Source organism: Desmodus rotundus, chromosome 8 (genome assembly GCF_022682495.2).
Source record: "Desmodus rotundus isolate HL8 chromosome 8, HLdesRot8A.1, whole genome shotgun sequence".
In the NCBI taxonomy this organism is placed as follows: domain Eukaryota; kingdom Metazoa; phylum Chordata; class Mammalia; order Chiroptera; family Phyllostomidae; genus Desmodus; species Desmodus rotundus.
The window spans coordinates 62,563,804-62,584,294 of record NC_071394.1 but is presented as its reverse complement, the minus strand read 5'-3'; positions in this window follow the sequence as shown (position 1 = coordinate 62,584,294).

The window sequence follows — 20,491 nt, the reverse complement described above, 5'->3', positions numbered from 1 at the left end:
TCAAACTTATCATATAGTCTCTTAACCTTGATTTTATTATTTCTCATCTCTTTATTTCCCTATGTTCAATTGTAGATATTTTTTTCAGCTCTATCATTTAGAATATAGAGCCTCTCTTTAGCATATTCTAAATTTTACTTTACAACATCCATGAATGCATTTTAAATTTCAGTGCTGTGGTCTTTTTTTTTCTACATAGTTTTTTTGGCTCCTTGAAAAATACAGCGCTTTTTCAAAATAAAATTTTCTCATTTTTAAAGTTTCAACTCATTCATTTATCTTTTAAATTACTATAAATACACACACACTGTACATGTTTGTGTTTGTGTCCCATATCACTGGCGGAGATATAGGAAGCCAGCAGTAACCCTCTTCGTGAACTGAAGTAGAATGGGAAATATGGACTTCCATTCTCCACCCCACCCCACTCCCAGGCAACCACTGATACCTACAGCAATCACTAAAAATGTTATAACTCAAAGTAGATCATGGAATTTAAATATAAAGCATAGAACTATACTCTTTTAGTAAGGAAAAAAAAGAGAGAGAGAGAAAATCTTTGGAATCTAGGGCCAGGGAAAGAATTCTACCATTTGACACCAAAAGAAAAATAAATAAATTTCATAGTATTAAAGACTTCTTTTTCTGTGAAAGACCAAATTAAGAGGATGAGAAAGAGAAGTTACAGACTAAAAGAAACAGACATTTGTAAAACACATCTGACAGAGGACTAGTATTGAGAATATTTAAAATCTCTCAAAACTCAATAGTAAAAAAGAGAGAGAGAAAGTAAAACATCCCTATAAATATAGACAAATACAAAAAGATATTTCACTGAAGACACATACAAATGGAAAATAAAGCACATGAAATGAGGTTCAACATCATTAGCAATTAAGGAAGTGAAAATTAAAACTGCAGGTAGGTTTCACTACATAAAAGTATCAAGATGGCTATAATTTGAAAAAAAAAAGTAATAACAGAAAATGAGAGCAAAGATGCAAAGAGACTAGTTCATTAGTGCATTGCTGGTGTGTTTGTAGCACAGTACAGCCACTCTGGAACAACAGTTTGGCAGTTTCTTTCTCCCTTCCTTCCTCCCTCTCTTCCTCTTCCTTCCTTGTCTTTTTAACTTACTTCTTTCTTTCTTTCTTTCCTTCCTCTCTTTTTCCCCAGCTGTAGTGAGGCATATTGTTTTACAGAAAGGTACTCATAATTAATGTAAACAATTGGTGAATTTAGACATCTGCATACACTCTTGTTAACTTCACCACAATCCAGGTAATAAACATATCTATCACAGCGAAGAGTTTCCTCTCATCCCTTTGTGTGTGTGTGTGTGTGTGAAGAATATTCAACATGGAAAATGTGTATTATCATGGTGTCATGTGTTAGCATTCAGAATAAAGTAAAATCCATCACAGTAAAATTAAAAAAAAAAAAACATTTAACACAAGATCGACTCCTTTAACAAGTTTTTAAATCCACAATATCTACTGTTAGCTGTATGGTTTTTTTTTTTTTTTGTACTAAATATACAACTATTATACAATCCAGCAATTGCACCCTTAGGTATTTATCCCAGACAGTTAAAGAGTTGGGATCACACCAACATCTGTGCATGAATGTTTATGGCCACTTCATTCATCATAACAAATACTAGAAACAAAGCAGCTGTCTGTTAACAGGATAATGATTAAACAAACTCTGAAATATCAAACCACAGAATACTACTCAACAGTAGAAATGAATGGACTGTTGATACATGATAAATATGCAGAGAATTAAGTGAAAAAAAGACAACCCCAAAGGCTTATATACTATATGGTTCCATTTATGTAAGATTTTTTTAAATCACAAAATTATAGAAATGGATGAGAATTTAGTGGTTGTCAGGGTTTAAAGAGAGGGTAGAACGAGATGAGAATATATTTATAAAAGGGCATCATGTGGTATCCTTATAGTAACAGAAATATCCTGTATCTTAACTGGATCAATGCAAAATCCCATTGGTGACATTGTACTATAGTGCATGTGAATTTAAAATTATCTCAAAATTTTAGAAAATGTAAATCCATATCTCCTATACAGGCATGGTTGTGAAAGGGCCCATAGACAAGGACAGCAGGGGATAGGATTGAATGTGGGGAAAGGTGGGCATAACAGGGGAGAACAATGCGGGGAAAATGGGGATAACTGTAATTGAATAACAATAAAACATTTAATAAAAAACGTACCTTGTGCAGTGGGTTTGGATAAAGTTTCCCTTTCCTCCTAAGTATATCATCAGTTCAGCTATAGGTTCAAAGTGCCTGTTTGTCTGGTTATCAAATCTTCTTCCTGAGACATGAAGCTTTATCTTATATGTGCTATGTTCAGCTAAAATAATTGTTTAAAATAATTTTTGTCCTATTTTATTCAGCATATATATATGTCTGTAATGAGATTTCTTCCACATTCTCTTAACTCAGTAGATTGATGGATTTGGATGACAATACAATTTTTACTTGAATTATTTCTTACAGGATCAAATTTAAAGCAAAATAAACTTCTAAGAACATGAATATTTGTCAATAAAGTTAGGTTACTATACTTTTTGTTCATTTTTTCAGCTATACTTGGACATGATGCTTTATTATTGCTACACATTTATGACCGGATTAAATCATAAGAGGTTTTCAATTTCCCATTCAACAATTCTAAAAAGTCAAGTCAAATTCATGATAAATAGTCCCATGAAAAAAGTTAAAAATATTTATTTGTGAGTTTCAGGAAGTATTTCTCTTCTATTAATGTGCACCAGTAACAGAAAGAAGGGGTTGTTCTTGGTGAGTTGAAACTAAACAGTTTTTCAAGACAAAAATGGGAAAAATGTAATTTCGTATACTAAATCAGAAATATTTGAATTTTATTTATTAATAGGTAAAGGTTAAAAATATTTTTTTAATATTGCTAATTAATGTAAATTTAGCTTGGAAGAAGTGAAACTTTGTACTTTATACTTACCATAATCTAATGTATACCAATTACAATTATGTTTCAAAATACACCTGAAAACTTTTATATGTCTCCATTGTTGCTCTAGAATATTAATAAGATAAAACATTGTTTGGATAAACATTGTAATTCTTATGCCAAACCCTATCCTAGCTGTAGGTGGATTAAAAGGTGCAAAAGACCTCCTATAAAATATTCATGGTACTTATATAAAAATGTTATTAACCTTGCAATGTATCCAACTACAATCAGATGATATTCTATGATTCAACTATGATGTTAATAAAATGCTTAAGTGTGTTATTTGGAATCGATATGTATATGTGTAAAATGTCCATTTTGTATTATTTGCATAATTATTATAATGATATCATGGTCTTATTGGACTAGTTTTAACAGGTTTACTCTCTATTCTTTTAAAATTTAAGCTTCCCAACTAAAATCAACATCAGATCATGATTATGGGTGGGAACTTGAACAGCCAGAAAATATATTGACTTCTTGTTTACTAGACATAGGCTAGACCTCAAAGACAAAATAAAATGCATACTTTCTGTCCTTAAAGAGCTTATAGACTATCAAAGGGCCTAGAACAATTTTTTCATATTTCTTCTAATGTATATCACTCATAATCCTGCCTGATATATGCTAATAATGGTTATTTTGAGGACGGTTTAATATTTACTATGTACGCAGGCTTGGGCAAGTTTAAGGACCTATAAGAATTACAAATGGGATGTTGTTAACCCACTGGGTTTCCAGGCCAGGGTGAGGAGAAAGAGCAGAGACTGACCCACAATCAGAGCTGTCTGTGTGGAGATGGCTCCCTAGCCAGAGCTTCCCCATCACAAACAGACTGATCCAGGTCATGCTGACCTTGCCTGCCTATAAGAGTTGGAGGAACACATTTGCACACTTCACCTCGTTTCTCCTCTTACTGTCCTTCTCCTCTTACTGTCCTAGGTTGAACTCATTGAAGAGCCAGAGGGCAAAGAAGTCCACCCATGCAATCCAAATAGGTTGAACTCACAGGACACAATGAAGGGAGGGGAAAGGCAGAGAGCAAATCTTGAAGCTAAACAAGGATAGCCAGTACTCAGGGATGCAGTAATTACCTTAATATGCTTCTGATAGTAAAGAGCTCTGTGTTTTGCTTTACAGGTATCTGGGATGCTCCCTGTTTTTTGTTCACTTCTCATTAGCCAATCGTCAACACACCACTATATACAAAACCAGATTGAGGATCACTAATATGAACTAAAATAATTCAGTTCTATTTCTATAGTTTTTAAAGTTGAGACAAAAATTATATCTGGGCTTTGTTATTTTAAGGTCAAAATCAAATGAGGTAAAATATGTAATATGTTCATTGTGGTATATACCTCACACAATTTTGCTATCATTGTGCTGAAGGAATATAGTCTAATTTCCACAAATGATAGTACCATGAAGAATTAAGCAAATTAATCTTCAGTAAGTGTACCAAAGACAGGTGACCTCTGAATAAGGGTGCTTTCCTTTCTAAACGGGGAAAATATACACATCACTCAAACTCATTTTGCCAGGTTGATATATTGGTGTATCTCAATGTCAAGTTCATTTTTAAATATTATATCTTACTCAGAAATTATTAAATGCATAGCTGAATATCACTGAAACCAAAGGGTGACACCATTTTAGTGTTGAAGAAAGAACAACTAATGAGGAATCTTAAACCTGGGATTAAAGGCCTTGCTCTGTATTACATAGCTTCAAGACCTTAAGTTAATAACTCATAATTACAATTTGTCATAAATGTAAATTCAGAAGGCCAAAATGAATTATTATGGCATAAAATAATATTATTAAAATGTTTTCTGCATTTGATGAAATCAACACACTAGAATTTTGTTTTTAATGTAACTGCAAGGATTTAAGGCAGCTTAGTTTTTGTGAAATATAGGTGTGTGAGATATCACACATACAGACACACACACCATAGCAACATTAGAGGTAAGGGATGTTAAAAAAGTATTTTTCAAATTATTGGCAAAATTAGTAGAGCTTCAAAAAAGAGTAAACACTTTTACAAGTTGAAAATCTGCATCCATTTTCATTTTCATGGGGCTTGTAAAATACAAAAATTACTGTCATTTGCACATTTCCAGAAATAAATACATAGGAGTCCATTGAAGTATATATATATATATATATATATATATATATATATATATATATATATGTATATATATATATATATTCAATTATTTCTGGGATGTTACATGCCAACTAGTGTCTTGCAATACTTCTCTGGAATGTTATATTTTTCTCAAGCTTTTTCATTTTGTTTTATTATTCATTTTCATTCCTCAAAACATTTGACATCCCTCTTGCTGTCACTGTAATTTAAAGGAATCTATTCATGAAAATAATAATAAATTCTTGCATTTGAATAGGATTTTATAACTTTAAAAGCATTTCTATTTCAAATAATTGATTTATCCTCATCTATTTAGAATGAAATACTTTTTTTTTGTTACAAATTTTCTTCCTCCACAAGTTAATAGGCCCAGGTGTCTCCAGTGCTATTGTTTTCAATTCAATACTTTCATTAATCTCTTTTATAAAATGTATTTTCTTCTGTAAAGTGTTTTTTGGGGGGTCTTTTTAAAATATATGTAGACTCTTAAATATTTCTAACTTCCCTGAAAAAAAATATTACCCTTAAGATTGTGTTGCTTCTTCCCCTTCTTCTTTGATAGATATTACAAACTAGTTTTTAAGCTGTAGATCACCTACTATCTTCTCTCCTATAATTTGTGTATTGATGCAGAAACTTCTCTTATTTCCATTCAAAGACAATGGGGTCCTCTCCATACACTTCCTTGTACAGACAACGACTCTCTGAGCTGAGATGTGTGTTATTTTTTTAACACATTTTGTAGCTCAGTTCTAGTTTCTGTATTTCCTCCTGTCACTTCAAATTTGTCACTTCAAATGGTCTCCACATGCTCCTTCTCCATTCTATCAATTCAGTGACACTTCTGTGGAAAACTATTTTCTGTTGTTCCTATTATATCTTGAATACTTAACTTCTACATTGTCATTTTTATCCATATGTTTTCTCACCGTTTGTATATTCAGTTTTGTGAAACCTCTCCCTACAACAGATGTCTCATTTTATACTTGAATTTCAACATAAGCAAAAGTGAAATGTGCTGTTCCCAACATCTTTACAATTCTCTTTTTCCCTATTTTCACATTTAACACAATTACTTCTAAAATAAAATCCTCAGAGGATTAAGGATGGTGGAGGAGTAAGTGGAAGCTACACTAACCTCCTCCCAGGACCAATCTGGAATAACAATTAAATCGTAGAGAAATCATCCTGAATAACCAACTGAACACTAGTGGTAGACAAGCCTTATAACCACGGACAGACAGGAGAAACCACTGCACCACGATGATAGTGGTAGAGAGTGTGGTGGAGTTGCAAGAGGGATGGCTGGGCTCCATGGATGGCAGCTGCAGTTCTGGAGGGATACTTCAATGGCCAGGGACTTCCCCCTGAGAAGTGCAGGGTCCAAACCCTAAGCTGGGTTCCCCAACCTGCAGTGCCAGATCCAGGAAAGGAAATCAAATAATACACAACTGTGAAAAGCAGCAGAGTTTTTGTACACCAGGGACAGACAGCTAGAGACACAGAGAGCTTCTTAAAGGGCCAATACTCTGGCAGAAGGAGGGCAGAGAAGACAAGAGCCACATGAGGAGATTCTAAGCTAAAGTCAGTGGCTTTGGGGGGAGAGCTGAAGGATCAGCCACCAGGATCCCTTTGCTGAGTCATTCCCATATACAGAGGCCTTTGTTCTTAGGCAGAGTTCCCCCCTCCAAGTGGCACCAAGCTGAGGGGAAGCGATAGCTTCACCCACTGTAATCCCTATTGCCTCCAACCAGTGTAGTTTAAACCTAGTTGCTGAAGTGTACAGCTGGAGGCTATCTCAAAGACAAAGGCTAAAAAAAAAAAAAAAAAAAAAGCCTTCAGGCAAAGGTGAATCTCTGGGAACTCTGAGACTTTAGATGACTCTTCCCTTTGCCTGGTGCTGGTAAAAGCCAGCTTCAGTCTGCAGCAGATGTTCTTTCTGCACACAAACAGGCCAAGCAGAGGGAAACACAAGCTGTGTATCACTGATAGCTCCAAATATATTGCTCCAGGCCAGCCACAGGCAGAGTCCAATACATGCTGCATCAGAATTTGTGCAAATCTACCTAATACACAGAAACAAATACAAAAAGCAGACAAACTGAGAAGACAAAAAAACAGGCTCCAAATGAAAGAACAAGAGAATTGTCCAGAAAAGAACTAAATGAAATGTAGGTAAGCAATTTATCAGATACAGAGTTTAGAGTAGTGATTATAAGGATACTCAACAGCATGAAAAAAGACATAGGAACCATAAAAAGGATCAGTCAGAAATAAAGAATGCAATATCTGAAATAAATGATACACTAGAAGGAGTAAACAGTATGTTAGATGAAGCAGAAAGTTGAATAAGCAATTTGGAAGACAAGGCAGGAAAAACATCCAAGCAAAGCAGCAAGAAGAAAAAAAGAATTAAAAAAAATGAGAAGAGCTGAAGAAATCTTTGGGACAACATGAAGTATAACAACATCTGCATTATGGGGATACCAAAGGAGAAGAGAGTGAGCAAGGGACTGAAAACTTATTTGAAGAAATAAACCCGAGATGTTTTTCCAGGGCCTGGGAGCCATCTTTTTGAAAGGTCATCATCTCATGAGACACCTTCCCTATTATCCTTTCTCCCAGGGAGGTTTGCAGCCTAGCTTTAATGAGGGCCTTGTTCCAATTTGTAAAACTACCTTATCTCATTAAAATAGGTGAAGGTTTCCTTTTCCTTAATGTAAAGTTAATTAATCTCCTCATTTCAGACTTTAAAACCTGTCTTTTCAGCAGAGTAAGTTCAGACTTCATTCTGGTCTTTCTCCCCTTATTGTAATAGCCTTGAATAAAGTCTTCATTGCTGTTTAACTTTATCTGGTGCCATTTTTGCTTTGACCCTATGACCTAATTCTCCAGGTTTTTTTCCCTTTTATTGTGAATCTTGTCCACTTTCCAGATTGCATAGAAGGATATGTATTCTCTCAAGCCTGTCACATATGTTTCCAAAAAAATACCTGAATATGTGAACTAAGTTTTTGGCAACAACTTAGCAGTGTTCCCGGTATTTTTAAAGAAATTTTCACTGCTCCTTAGTTGTAGATATTTTTGCTATTAATCTGAGAACATAAGAATCGAATTATAATTGCATTTCCTGCAAATACACTACAATGTTTTATTAAAACAATATATAAAGTCAACATAACTTTGTCTCAATATACTTCATGTACTGGCTAAAATAATAATAAAATAGTGTTATTCTCAATATAGTGCTTGAGTAAGAAAACTTTTCTTTAATTATCTTAATTTATCACAGTGACCAGATCAGTTTGTATGTTTAATAAATAAATGAAGGAATAAATAAATAATCATTTATCTGTTTATGCTTAAACAATTGGCTGTAGAGGTTTTCCAGAGTTTATAATGCCTGATATTACTGTTAAATAACAAAGCTTCTCTGGCACATATGAAGAATAAAATGTTAACTATTAACCAAAGTTATACTGATTGATTTTTATTGCTATTAACCATAAAATATAACCATATTATAACCATAATGTAACCAATTTATAACCATAAAATTTCCACTTAAAGGTTATCAATTACTGCCAAACCCTGATTCTCATAAGAAATACCCAACCATGCAGTGATTTATGTTACAAATAATATGATACAGAAAATATGGCTATTTCTTGTAAAATATAATTCTCACCTTTAATACTAAAACACCTGTATCTCTGTTGATAAATCATGTGGTTCATAGTGGTAGAAATATTCTCACTGATGCCATTATTACAATTCTGTATATTTGGGGAATAAAGAGATAGCTTAATTTTATAGGTGTTTCCTAACAGACTGAGGGCTAAAAGTGCAGAGATTAGAACCCTCTTAATAAGGATTCTGTGTGGACCACTAAATAAAAGAGACTTTCAGCAAACTTGATTGCAGGTAATTCAAATTTTAACATGTAATGACTTCAGCTGACAATTCAATCTGGTTCTGTAAATCCAGCTTCACACAATATTAGAGTCAGATTTTATAAAATTTTACAATGACTTTGATTTTAGATGGTATGGCATATTCAATAATAAGAAACATTATCATTAAGCACAGATTTTCCAAAATTATTTTTGTAATTAACATTGTGATATTATTTTATAAACTTTCATTATAATCATTTCTTTTTAAATATTTTAGATTTATTAAATTAGGTAAGTACAGTTTTGATTTAAAGTAAAAATTTTTCTTTTTCATCACAGTAATGTTCATGCTTCCTAAAGATAAGAATAGAGTAAATCATTTATAATGAGTATTTTTGATCTTGTAGGTAAAGAGTATTTTACTATGTCATGAGGATACAATATATTCACAGTGATGAAATGCTAAAGATAGAGTCTTGATTCCATAAGTTGGGGCTGAGGAGAACTGAGGAGAACTGAGCTTTTCAATTCTACCTGCTGGTGGGATGCAGCTTCAGAAACAGATGGGTCACCTGAAAATTGAGAAGACAGGAGACCTGTCTACCTCCCTGGCCTGGGAATCTCTCTCTCTCTCTCTCTCTCTCTCTCTCAATCTCTCTCTCTCTCTCAGACACACACACACACACACACACACACACACACACACACCCTTCTCTCCTTCTTCATACCTCTTCTTCCTCTTTATCTCTTTTATTTTTCTCTTACATATACAGGACATTTTATTGACTTAACTTTTATCACTCACTCAACTTCTATTATTCATAAAGATAGAGCCCCAAAACAGGTATTATATGGGTGGATTATAGTTTCTGTACTTTGGTAACTTATCTGATTTAGGACAAGGAAGGAAGGAAGGAATGAATGAATGAGCGAACAAACAAACCAAATGCTGGTGGAACATTTCTGTTGTTTTCATTGGAAGAATGTCCCTACTTTCCCTGGTCTTCTCACATCAGAGCTTCAAGACACAGGTCAATGGCAATGTTTTATTCATCCTCATCTTTATGGATGTAGAGACTCAATATCACAAAGCTTTCTTGTTTCTATTTGTCTAATTCATAAAACATTTAATTCCTATTATCCAACAGAATGCAATTACTTGCATACTTTTGCTACATTCCAGGTCCAGAGCCCAAAAGTCTATTAATTAAATCTCACATAACATTCTGCTTCTGACTCATTAGAGTTATTTATCCAGTTTTAAGTAGAGTTCCATGCCTTTTAATTTGCTTATTTTAATATTTTTGACATGTGGAGAAGATGGAAAAATCTCACAAATAAACTTAAAATAGGTTTTTGCTATGAACTAACAATCTTAATATATGTGACATAGTTTAGAAAAAAAAAAACCTCAGACTTTCTTCAAATTTACCATATGTTATCTACAATAAAAAATGCAAATAGGAATGCTGGTGCAATTTGAAGTGGAAGAATGTAGTATGCTTACTTCTCCTTGCCCTTCTGTGGGATTTTTTACCAATTTGGGTTTTTTTTCTCTTTTTTGTCCTTTTTTCTTTTTTACCACTATTTAAAACATTTTTTATTGTTGTTCAAGTACAGTTTTCTACCTTTTCACCTCACCCCTCCCCACCACAACAGCCCTTCCAACCTCCTTATCCTGTTTCCACCGTCCACCCTTGTTAATATTCACATATCCTTTATAATTGTTCCTCCAAACCCTTCACACTTTTCCCCTATACTCCTCTCCCCTGTCCCCTCTGGTCACTGTCAGCCTGTTCTCCATTTCAGTGTCTTTGGTTATATTTTGCTTGCTTGTTCATTTTGTTGATTAGGTTCCTGTTAAAGGTGAGATCATATGGTATTTGTCTTTCACCACCTGCCTAACTTCACTTAGCATAATGCTCTCCAGTTCCATCCATGATGTCACAAAAGGTAAGAGGTCCTTCTTTCCTTCTGCTGCATAGAATTCCATTGTGTACATGTACAATAGTTTTTTGATTCATTCATTTACTGATGGGCACTTAGGTTGCTTCCAGCACTTGGCTATTGTAAATTGTGCTGATATGAACATTGGGGTACATAGGTTCTTCTGGATTGGTGTTTCAGGGTTCTTAGGGTATAATCCTAGAGGTGGAATTGCCTGGTCAAAAGGCAGTTCCATTTTCAGTTTTTTGAGAAAATTCCAAACTGTTTTCCACACCGTATGCACCAGTCTGCAATGCCACCAACAATGCACGAGGGATCCCTTTTCTCCACAACCTATCCAACACTTGTTGTTTGTTGCTTTGTTTATGATGGCCATTCTCAACAGTGTGAGGTGGTATCTCATATTCTCTTAATTTGCATTCTCTTAATTAATTTGCATATCTCTGATAGTGATACTGAGCATCTTTTCATATGTCTCTGGACCCTCTGTATGTCCTCCTTGGAGAAGTGTCTGTTCAAGTCCTTTGCCCATTTTTGAATTGGGTTGCTTATCTTAGAGTGGAGTCATGTGAGTTATTTATATATTTTGGAGATCAAACCCTTGTCTGAGGTACCATTAGCATATATGTTTCCCATACAGTGGGTTCTCTTTTAATTTTAATGCTGTTTTCTTTAACCATGCAGAGGTTTTTTATTTTGATGAAATCCCATTTCACATATCAGTGAAAATATTGCTGTGTGGAATATCTGAGATTTTCCTGCCTATGTTCTTCTGTAGGACTTTAATGGTGTAACGACTTATATTTAAATCTTTTGTCCACCTTGAATTTATTGTTGCATATGGTGTAAGTTAGTGCTCAAGTTTCATTTTATTGCATGTAGCTGTCCAGCTCCCCCAACACCATTTGTTGAAGAGACTATTTTTACTCCATTTTAAGTTGCTGCCCTCTTTGTCAAATATTAATTCACCATAGAGACTTGGGTTTATTTCTGAGCTCTCTGTTCTGTTCCATTGGTCCATGTGTCTGTTCTTATTCCAGTACCAGTTTGTTTTGATTGCAGTGGCCTTGTAACACGGTTTGATATCAGGCATTGTGATCCCTCCTACTTTTTTCTTCTTTCTCAAAATTGTTGCAGCTATTCAGGTTCATTTATGGTTCCATATAAATTTTTGAAGTGTTTGTTCTAGATCTGTGAAATATGCCATTGGTACTTCAATAAGTATTGTTTTGAATCTATAAATTTCTTGGGGTAGTATGGAGATTTTGATGATGTTAATTCTTCCATTCCATGAACATGGTATATGTTTACATTTGTTTGTGTCTTCCTTAATTTCTTTCTTCAGTGTTGTGTAGTTTTCTGAGTACAGGTCTTTAACCTCCTTGATTAGGTTTATTGCTAGGTATTTTATTTTTCTTGTAGCTCTAGCAAATGGGATTTTTCCTGATTTCTTCTTCTGATATTTCATTGTCGGTATACAAAAATCCATTGATTTCTGAATATTGACTTTGTTTCAGGCTCTTTTGCCAAAATCATTTGTTAGGTAAAGAAGTTTTTTAGTGGAGTCTATAGGATTTTCTATGTACACTATTATGTCATTTGCAAATAATGACAGTTTTGTTTCCTCTTTTCCAATTTGGATGTGGGTCTCTCATATATGGCCTTTATTATGTTAAGGAATGTTCCCTCTATTCCCATTTTGCTGATTGTTTTTCTTTTTTATCATAAATGAGTGCTGTACCTTATCAAATGTTTTTCCACATCTATTTATATGATCATGTGATTTTTCTCTTCTGTTTTATTTATGTTACATATTACATTTATTGATTCGTGAATATTGTGTCCCACTTGGGACACGTATCCCTGGGATGTGTCCCACTTGGTCATGGTGTGTGATTTTTCAAATGTATTGCTGGATGTGGTTTGCCAATATTCTGTTTAGGATTTTAGCATCTATGTTCATCAGCAATTTTGGCCTGAAGTTTTCTTTCTTTGTTATGTCTATATCTGGCTTTGGGATTAGGAAGATGTTGGCTTCATAAAACAAGTTTGGAAGTCTTCCATCTCCTTGAATTTTTTGGAATAGTCTGTGAAGGATAGGGGTTAGCTCTACCCAAATGCTTTGTAGAATTGTCCTGCGAAACCATCTTTTCCAGGGCTTTTGTGTGTCCAGAGTTTTTTGAATACTGTTTCAATTTTCTGAGCTGTTATTGGTCTTTTCAGGCTTTCTGCTTCTTCCTCATTCAGTTTGGGAAGATTATATTTTTCTAAAAATTTGTCCATTTTACCTAGGTTTTCAAATTTCTTGGCATATACTTCTTCATAGTAATTTCTTACAATCTTTTGTATTTCTGTGGTATCAGTGGCAATCTCTCTTTCATTTCTGATTGTGTTTATTTGAGTCCTCTCTCTTTCTTTCTTTTTTTAAAAATTTTTATTGTTATTCAATTACAGCTGTATGCCTTTTCTCCCCATCCCTCCACCCCACCCCGGCTGAACCCACCTCCCTCCCCCACCTCCCCCTTGATTTTGTCCATGTGTCCTTTATAGTAGTTCCTGTAATCCCCTCTCCTCACTGTCCCCTCCCCACTCCACCTTGACTATTGTTAGATTGTTCTTAACTTCAATGTCTCTGGTTATATTTTGTTTCCTTTTTTCTTCTGTTGATTATGTTCCAGTTAAAGGTGAGATCATATGGTATTTGTCCCTCACTGTCTGGCTTATTTTGCTTAGTATATGAGCCTGCTTAAAGGCTTGTTGATTTTGTTTATCTTTTCAAAGAACCTGCTCCTGGATTTATTGATCCTTAGAATTGTGCTTTTACTCTCTATGCCATTTAATTTTGCTATGAAATTTGTTATTTCCTTCCTTACACTTGCTCTGGCTGTCTTTGTTGTTGTTCCTGGAGTTCTTGTAGGTGTAGGGTTAGTTTGTTTATTTGAACTGTTTCTATATTTTTTATGTAGGTCTGTGTTGCTAAGAACTTCCCTCTCAGGACTGCCTTCGCTGTGTCCTATTAGTTTTGGGTTGTTGTGAGTTCATTTTCTTTTGCTTCCAGAAACTTTTTGATTTCTTCATTAATCTCATTCTTGATCCATTCATTGTTTAATAGCATGCTATTCAATCTCCATGAGTTTAAGTGTTTTTGTGTTTTTCCTTGAGGTTGGTTTCTAGTTTCAGTCCCTTGTGGTCAGAGAAAATGCTTGATATGATTTCAATTTTCTTGAATTTGTTGAGGCTTGCTTTGTGTCCTACCATGTAGCCTATCTTTGAAAATGTTCCATGTGCATTTGAAAAGAATGTTTATTTTGCTTCTTTGGGATGAAAGGCTCTATATATATATCAGTTAAGTTCATTTGATCTCGGTCATTGTTCAATCCTACAATATCTTTGTTGATATTTTGTTTGGAAGATCTGTCCATTTTCTACAGTGGGGTGTTAAAATCCCCCACTATAATTGTGCTGCTGTCAATATCTTTCTTGAAGTCCTCCAGGATTTTCTTTATGTATTTGGGTGCTCCTATGTTGGGTGCATATATATTTACCAAGTTTATGTCTTCTTGGTGGATTTTTTCCTAGAGTATTATGAAGCGACATTTTGGGTCTCTTTTTATGGTCCTGTTTTTGAAATCTCTTTTGTTTGATACGAATATTGCTACCCCAACTTTCTTTTTCCTGTCCGTTTGTTTGGAAAATTTGCTTTCAGCCCTTCACTTTCAGTCTGTGTAAGGTGGGTCTCCTTACACAAGAGGTGGGTCTCCTCAGGACATAAGTGTAAGTCATGCTTTCTTTTCCATTCAGCTATTGTGTATTTTGATTGGAGCCTTTAATCCGCATATGTTTAAGGTTATTATTAATAGGTACTTATTCATCGCCATTTTTTTCGTACCTGTGTTCCTCTATCTCTCACTCTTTTCCTTCCTTTTCTTAAAGCAGTATCTTTAATATGTAATGCAAAGGTGGTTTGGAGGAGGTATATTCTTTGAGGTTTCTTTTGTCCAGGAAGCTCCTTATTTGTCCTTCCATGTTAATTGAGAGTCTTGCTAGGTAAAGTAGTTTTGGTTGCAGGCCCCTGGTTCTCATTACTTGGAATATTTCTTGCCTTTCCCTTCTGGCTTGCAGTGTTTCAATTGAGAAGTCAGCTGCTAGCCTTATCGGGTCTCCCTTGTATGTTGCTCCCTGTTTTTCCTTTGCCGCCTTTAAGATTCTTTCTTTGTCTTGGAATGTTGCCATTTTAATTATGATGTGCCTTGAAGTGGGCCTCTTTGGACTCTTCTTAATCGGGACTCTCTGTGTTTCCTGGACTTGTGTGACATTTTCTCTCATCAAATTAAGGAAGTTTTCCATGATTACTTTTTCAAACAGGTTTTCTATCCCTTGCTCTTTTTCTTCTCCTTCTCATATCCCAGTTATATGGATAGTATTACGTTTCACGTTGTCTTGCATTTCCCTTAAACCCTCTTCATTCTTTCTGAGCCTCTTTTCCTTTTCTTGCTCTTTCTGAGTGTTTTTTTCTACCTTGTCCCCCAGCTCTCTGATCCGATCCTTTGCTTCATTGAGCCTGCTTTTGATTCCTTCTACTGTGTTGTTCATTTCAGAAATTGTATTATTCTTTTCCCCTGGCCCTTGATAATAGTTTATATTTCCTTATTCGTGTTGATATAGTTTGCAATGAGTTTATTGTAGTTTCCCTGTAATTTCTAGTAATTCTCTGTGAGCTCATTGAACCTCCAGGATAACCATTGCTTTGAACTCAATATCTGATAGTTGACTTACCTCTATTTCATTTAACATTCTTCCTGTGACTTCCTTCTTTCCTTTCTTTTGGAGATCGTTTCTTTGTCTCCCCATTGTTTGTGAGACTCTTCTTGTTAGCTTCTGCTTTTTAAATAGTCTGTTCTGACTGCCTTGGTTTATGGTGTGAACTTCTATGGTAGAAGACCTGTGAGATTCAGTGGTGCAATCTCCTTGATCTCTTGTGCTCACTGGTCTTGGTCTGTCATTTATGTTGGATCTCTGTATGTCTTTGGGTTTTGATTATTTTTGGGTCTTTCTTTGGTGGGTCATTCCTTCCAGCTATGTTAACTGAGGGTCCCTGAGGGTCATTCCTGGTTAACTGAGGGTCACTCCTTCCACCACATCTTATATTCTGTTGTGCAGGTGTGGACAGGTTGTGTTGAAGCTGATTCTTCCACATGTACAAGGTTCTGAGGATTCTCTCTTGCTCTTGTTCAGTTGTTTGTTCTGGGTAGTTTCTCCACTTTTTAGTTGTATTTCCAGATTGGTCCTGGATTTAGGTTAGTGTGGCTTCCATTCTCTTATTCACCTTTTTCCATTTATCTGTTGATAGTTTCTCTGTTGGTGGATTTCCTCTTCCAGCAGGTATACTAGTGTTCATAGCTCCCACCTACTCTTTTTTGTGATCAGTTGGAGGGGTAAGGCAAAATTGTTTGAGACAGTGGGAGTGTACTTTATGGTATTTAAAGTACCAACATGTAGAGAAAAGATAGATGATACTGTGGATGTGTATAGTGTTAACTGTGATATTTCACCAAAGTTGCCACTTTTTAGAAAAGGTGAAAAAAATATAAGACTCTTGTTAGGGGCAAGGAACGATTGTTAGCTGGATCTAGAAATCATGAGCTTTTGGGAGGTCAGATTATATGGTAAAGTGAGAGTAAAGGATAGAAAATGGGTGTAGTGTGTGAGAGAATGCAGTTAGCCACCACAGTAATGAAGTTCAGGAAACAGTGAAGTGAGCTAAGATTTGGGAGGGGTGCTGTGCAGTATTTGCAATTGTGTGTAACAGCAATTATTTACAATGGTAATGGAGCAATAATCATATTACAGAATCTCTGTGATCTGAATAACAAGAATAAGAAGTACAGGACCCATAGTAGTGTGCTATTGGAGCACAAGTGAAGTGAAAGATGGGAAATTAAAAATACACTGTGAAAGAGAGAATAAAGGAAACCAATCAAACAATGCAATTTAACAAACCAAGTAAAGAAGACCAAACAGAAAGAAGAGAAATACAAAAATACCAATAAAATAAAAGATGTGAAATATTGAAAAATAATTATAATACATTGGAGAAGTGTCTGTTCAAGTCCTTTGCCCATTTTTTAATGGGGTTGTTTGTCTTATTTACACAATGGAATTCTACGCAGCAGAGAGAAAGAAGGAGCTTATACCCTTTGCAACAGCATGGATGGAACTGGAGAGCATTATGTTAAGTGAAATAAGCCAGGCGGTGAGGGACAAATACCATATGATCTCACCTTTAACTGGAACATAATAAATAGAAGAAAAAAGGAAACAAAATATAACCAGAGACATTGAAGTTAGGAACAATCTAACAATGGGCAGGGGGGAGTGGGGAGGGGACAGTGAGGAGAGGGGATTACAGGAACTACTATAAAGGACACATGGACAAAATCAAGGGGGAGGGTGGAGGTAGGGGAGGGAGGGGGGTTCGGGTGGGGTGGGGTGGAGGGATGGGGAGAGAAGCCACAGAACTGTAATTGAATAACAATAAAAAATTAAAAAATAATAATTATAATACAAATATACAATAACTTGAAAGTTCTCTGTAATAACAAAGTAAAATTTGTCTCACTTTCTCAGTTTTTGGGATGACCCCTCTTTGGGCCTAACTCAGGTCTTTTTATGGTTCCAGGTTTTATTGTCTCACTTGTGGGAATCTTCATATATGCTGGGGTACTATTGGCTGTTCGCTCTGTTTCTCAGAAGATTGGTTAGGTGTTTCTCCCATGCACAGGGGAAAGTGGACTCTGCTCCCACCTATCTCACCACCATCTTCTCATCTTTTTTTTTTTTTTTTACCATTTTTTCTTTCCCATAAATTGCCTCAAATAGAGATAATTCACTGACAACTTCCTTTGCATATTACCCACATCATTCTCTTCATTCTACCTCAGTTCTCTTCATTTCTGCCATCTGCCTTTCTCATCTTACTCCAACACCAATACCATTAAAATGCTCATTCATTTCTGTCATTAAAACACTTTTGTTAACCTACTCAATCAATAAATGTCTACTCTTTTCACACATATAACACCCTTCTCCATTACAAGCATCTTCTCATAAGCTTTTGTACGGGTTGTTTTACTCCGTAACTTCTACAATTCCATGTTTCCAGAAATCAAGCATATAGTAATCAACAAAGTAATTAATAATTCTATTCTAATTTTGAAATGCCTGTTATGTGTAATATTTCTATTATGTTGTGAATGACTTTCTTAAAATAAAAACTTATTCCTTCTTATTTTCCCTATCAAACAATCAAGACCCCTTGCCTTAAAATATTTCTTGTTGTAATATTTTCCAAAGTTTTGACAAGTGGTCTAATACCTAGTCATAAAAACTAACAATATTAACTAAACTTAAAATGTGAATGCTTTACAGATTTTCTTTGTAAATCCTTCTTGATACCCCATGTGATAGATGGCACTCCCAAAACCACTACCATAATGAGAAAATTAAGGCTCACAAAGAGTAGGAAACTTTCCTAATATCATAGAGGTTGAATTAGTTGTCAGAGTCTTTTAGCATTCTGAGGGCCACATCAAATAAAATATTTCCCAGTCACAATTAAATATTTACACTGGAATGCCTTGTATAATTAGATTTGTAATTATTTTAATTTTTTATTATATTCAACCCTAGTGAACTATATGTGGACATGCATTCACTATCTTTTTAGACTGGGTAATTGATGAGAGAAGGAATCATGTCTTAGTTGTTACATCTCCACCATTTTCTACAAAAAATGACTTGATGCAGATAGAATTATTTAGGAAAAGTTTAATGAGTCTTCAGTATTAAAGACCTTTCAAGATTATTTTTAATTAACAGCTTAGCTATTTTCTAGTTAATAGTTACTGACAACTTTTTTCTTCATTTGGGAGAGACATTAACTTCATCAATTTGGCCTCCTTCTAATTTGTATAATTATTAATTAACTCTCTGTCCAAATCTAGTCTAAGCTTGAAGCTTCAGTTACTTAAACAGGTTTTATAGCTTTCTCTAAAAAGAACACTAAAAAGGCACCCTTGAAGAAACCATTATTCAGTGATGGGTAAAATGATGTCCAAGGCTTTTATGCCTTTATTAGTCTAATCATTATATGGAGTTTTAAAATATCTGTCATTAGGAAAATTATCTAACTGCAGGTTTTTCTATATTTGCTTATAACTTTATTTGTCCATCTACCTATTTTAATTTTCCTTACTAGCTAACTTTTCATCTACCTACCCATTATCCATATATCTGCTAAGTGGTAGATCTATCTATCATCTATCAATTATCTATCTATCTATCCATCATCTATCTGTCTTGCTAGGAATAGGTGTTAAGAGTGCATCAATTTTACTGAACTATGAAAATTAAATGTAAACAAATATATTATAGTACTTAGTTTTTCTTACATTAAAATGATGAGGGACCCACACTGCATTCATTATGAAGCCAGCTGTAAAGGTCATGAGCTTCCATGAGGTATGCTACAGTCTAGAGTATTTGGTGAAGGCTCTCACATCTTGTTACAAGCAGCATTGTTGACATGCTAACTACATAAGCCTACATGATCCTAAAGGGTAAGAAGCCTCATAGCCTCTGTTCATAGGGAGTGGGAATTTTTACTGAACCTGAAACCCTGGGGTCTAAGTTCCTACTTCCCCAGGTGAAATCTTCCTCTGGGGCTTTTTTTCCTATGAGATTGGGAGGATCCTCACTCTGATCTGTAGGTCTCCTTGGCAACTGGGCACCTCTTTAAAACTTCAAGGTCAGGGAACCAAAGACCGCTGACAGTTGCTTCTGTGTCCTGAAGGCTGCTATAATAATTTATTCACATTACTGTCAACATTTGCAACTTTACACAAGTGTCTTGAATATGTTGCAATAGAATAGCATTATGAACCTGAGAAACAGCGTATCAATACAAAGCATAAAGTGAATATTAATATGTAAAATTAAAATGTGAAATTCCTTCAGAAGACAAGTTGTGTTGGAAACAACCATGACTGTCTGCTTTAAGGGCCAGCAGACTTAATTCTGGTTAGGAATGCATGTCTAAGAAAAGCTTCTCTTTAGAAACACTTCATTCCCTTAATTCTAATTCTAATTCTATATAAAATAAAGTATCTTTAGCAGCCTCCTTAAATAGAGATAAAGAGGGAGAAACTTGTTCCTGCACACTCCCCTTTAGTCAAAGTCAGTCTAATGTAGAATTTTCCATACACTGGGTGGGACACAGCTGATGATATTGGTAATAAATCAAAATCAGATGTATCTTGGGATTATATTGTAATCTGTGTGAAGGAGACACATTAGGTGGATTTTGGTCATGGGTTGTGGATAATGAGAAAGGATCCATTCCTTCAGGTTGGAAGCTTTCAAGAGCCAATTCAATGGTTTGGGCTCTAGGCCAAGGAGCCTAAGATTCACAGTG